The sequence below is a fragment of the Stegastes partitus genome, unplaced genomic scaffold (genome assembly GCF_000690725.1).
Source record: "Stegastes partitus isolate 25-593 unplaced genomic scaffold, Stegastes_partitus-1.0.2 Scaffold522, whole genome shotgun sequence".
NCBI lineage: Eukaryota > Metazoa > Chordata > Actinopteri > Pomacentridae > Stegastes > Stegastes partitus.
The window spans coordinates 428,380-432,541 of NW_007578253.1; positions in this window are offsets into that span (position 1 = coordinate 428,380).

The following is a 4,162-nucleotide window of genomic DNA, read 5'->3' on the forward strand; positions in this document are numbered from 1 at the left end:
CACACTCACACCTACAGACAATCTAGAATCACCAATTAACCTCAACATGTTTTTGGACCTTGTGGGAGGAAGCCGGAGAATCTGGAGAGAACCCACGCTGCACGGGGAGAACATGCAAACTCCACACAGAAAGATTCCGGTGCCCCCACCGGGACATGGGACCTTGTTGCTGCGAGGCAACAGTGCTAACCAACTGCGCCACCCTGCAGCCCCCTGATACAGTCACAGAAAGAAAAAAGTTTTAGTTTACCTGTTACCTTTTAAAAAACAACAGGTCAAACCTGTAAATAATGTAAACATAAAAAATCTGACTTTTTACAAATAGTAATTTGATCCTTTATAATGTGTGACCAGAAAACTACACTAGTTTTGAAAATATTGTAGTTTTATAGATTTCTGCCTTTATTCTAGAGATAAATGATGCACACTTAAGTTCACTTAAAGATAACTGTTTAAAAAAAAAAAACAGGCAAAAGAGATTAATTAATGTGTTGACTATAGATCAACGACAACAACAAAAACAAAAAAACACTCAAACTGTCAATAATGTCAACATCAAAACTGTTTTTTCACATGTACCAATTTGTTCTTTTAAGTGTGGCCATGAAATGATCCTGTTTTACTGTTTATTGGAATCAGCTGAAAATATCCTCGTCTCAGATTTTTGCTGGTTTCACAGTTCTTACTGTTTTCAACATTACAGTATTTCACATCTTTTTCCTCTTGCTGCCACATTTTCACTTTTTTTCTTTCTTTCTTTATTTTTACAAAATATTGATTTTACAGTGTATATAAAACTGTTTCCAACATCTAGACATCGTAATGACAGAATATTTCAATGTCATTAGATTGCAGATGTGCAACTATCCTCATATTTTCCACAACATGTGAAGGTTGGTTTGTTTCAAGCGTTCCATTCAGAGCAGCTGAAATATTTCTGGGATGTGAATAAAGCACAGAAATGGAAGCATGTGATTGTTGATGTAAAGCATGGTGTCGACACAACAGCTTCCAGTTGGTCCAAAATGCATCGCTGCCGTTTTATTGACACGGATATGGTGAAGTTGCGTTATAAATAAAGTTCCCTACTGCTGCTACTGTTGCTGTGATTCAGCTTGAATAAGTGAACTGTCAGCTGTTGTATTTGAAATGTGAAGTAATAATGTGTAATGTGTTACTAAAGGGAAGGGGAACAGCTCTTTCCATCAGTGTGTGTTTACCCATAAATCCCTTTACTTTATTTGATGCAGGAAGCCAAAATGTCCCAGTACATCTCCGACGTGGAAGTGTTTCTGGATCAGAACAATGAGAGTCAGCTCCGTGCACAAGGCTTCATCAAAACTGACGTGGATCTGAACACAGGAGCCAGAGGAAAGAAAATCTAACTTTGGTACAAAACCGACAGCTGTGGAGCCATCAGCAAGATTCAGTTTTCCTTCACTGATGACATGAGTAAAGGCCTGATCAGTGCAAGAACCTCAACGCTGGAGCAGGAGGGAACTGCATCTACCTGTGGTTCTACAAAGGCTCGTCCAAGTTCCACATTCCCATTGTGGACCTGGACGTGTCCACGGACAACGAAGCCCAGAAGTTTAAATTCGGCTGGGAGAGACTGGCCTGCAATCTGATCTGGAAGGCCGGAGGACACTGGGTCTTCCTGTGGGTGAAGAGAGAGGCGCCAACGTACATCTGCGACATCACCGCCACCGCCGCCTTCCAGGGAGACGCCGACTACTTGGAGAACGGCTACATCCCACTGGACAGAAACACCAGCAGAGGTGCAGGAGGGGCCCATGTCTTCATCTGGTACTGTCACATCACCCAGAGCGCGGGCACCCTCAGAGATCTGCAGGTCTCCACCAATGACGTGGAGTATCAAAGCCTTAAGAACCAGCACTACCATCCAGTGAACATGGATCTGAACTGGGGCACCGGTGTTCCTGTGGTACAAGAAAGAGGACTGCAGTGGCGACGCTGTCAAGGCCATCACTCTGATCGTCACCAAAGAAGCCGTGGATCTGTACGAGGCCGTCGGCGTGGAGGTCATCTTCAAAAGCCTCAACGCAGGCAACGACTGCAGCTGTGATGCTCATGTCGCACCTGCCTTGTACCTGTGTTTGTATCGCTGACAGCCGCCATGGCAACACAGCAGGTAGAGCAGGTAACTGCAAGCAGCACAAGAATCCTTCATATTATCACAAAAGCACCAAAACTGACCTGTTTGTCCACCAAAGGGAGATTTTTCATAACAGAGCGTTATCCACACCAATGTTCAAACTGATGACAACTTTCCAAGATGGCCGGCGTATCCGATATACAAACCTCCCATATTTTCCCCCCACCGCATGATGTTGTTGAGCGATTCGCTTGGTTTTAATGTTAAAATATGTGTCGGCCATCTTGAAAAATGGTCAAAATTTGGCCTTTTGAAGGCAACGTTTTTCCTGAATGGGCTCCATCAGTCACGAACACGTCACATTTGATGCTTGTACAAGAATTTGAAGGTTTTTCATTTCTCTGCCCAGTTAGCTGAGCACGATCACTGAGGAGAAACTAAAGAATCCTCATTTTTGATGTTAAGTCAGTTTAGTAAATTATGTTTTTTCACTTTGAAGAAATGATGAGATGTTTTCAATCGCTGCGATCTCAGAGGTTTTACTCTGCTAACATTTGAAACTATCGCTGATCACAGATCCTTCAATCGAGCAGATCAATCAACCTGTTTGAAACGGTCTTTAGTGACTCTGAACCACTTTGTTCTGATGATTTTCTCAGTTTCAATAAAGTCTCATCTGCATCTGAAATATCTTTGCCTCTTTTTCAAACCTTCATTAGATTGTGTTTTAAAGGAACATAAACAATGCAAATAAAATGTGAAACAAACTGAGGGAACAGAGGAAAATAATGATTCCAGACAAGTTCTTTTGAACACAATTGACACTTTAAAATAGCAGAAAACAGAAGAAACACATGAAAACAAGGGATATGCTGTGTGGTCATATTTATTTGTATTACTCTAGCTATTATTGCTATACCTTATCAGGAGAGAGCAGCTCCAGATGTTCCCAGACAGAGAAAAGCTCTTCTTTCCTGTTGGTTCCATCACAAACGAACGAGCAGTAAAGTTCCTGTTTGTGGAGCTGGCAGCTAAACTTTAGACCATAAAGAGAGACAACAGGTGTAAGTCAGATTTCATCACAGCGTCACCCTGAGCTCGTGCAAAGGCAGCCATCAAGCTAACGTTAGCCTGAGTTCAGTTGTTCAGAAATAGTTCAGAAGTGGCCGGAATGCACAGGCAGTATTTGATTGATTTATTTATACATGGAATTATCAAGAGTCTGGCGCTCAGGGAAAGAAAGAAGAGGAAGAAAACTGGGGAAAAAAAGATAGAGGTAAGATAACTTTAATGCGATGGAGTTAACTAGATCAAGCAGGGTTGTGGCCAGCATTAGAGTAACGGCCGTTACGCTGCTGCCTAAAAAAAAAATAGGCTGCAAACTGGACCGATATGTTGTTTTCGAGAGCATGTAGCGGGAAAATTATCACTTTTTAATGTTGATTTTACCTGGTTAACTGACATGTACTGAGGCAAATATTTAATATAAGCGCCTATGCAGTTTCTCTACCGTTAGCAGCGAAGACTTTACGTTAGCGTCTTAACTGCTAACGGCGAAGACGTTAGCAAACACGTTACCGTCTTAACTGCTAACGGCGAAGACGTTAGCAAACACGTTACCGTCTTAGCTGCTAACGCCAGCACCGAAGACGAATAGCATTGAAGACGACAGTAGAGAAACTACATAGGCGCTTGTGGTTAAATATTTGCCTGAATACATGTCAGTTAGCCAGGGAGTGTCACTAAGACACCCCCGCTACGCTGTGAAACATTTCTGGTGAGAACCCTGTTAGGTTAATGGATCGTAGTTACTGTTGTCAGAGCAGTGCTAACTTACTAGTGTAGCAGGATAGTCCCGGGCTTGTAAGCCAACAGTGGCGCATTAGCCTGACTCTGAAAGGTGGGTTATTGCCCTCTGTACCATAGATATGAATAATAAAGGCAGATGTCTTGTCAGCGCTGCCGGCCAATGGAATCGCACGTCCGCACTGGCGGCCATCTTGCAGGTCAGCTCGCTCACCCATAACATTGTGTTGTAGTGGTGCA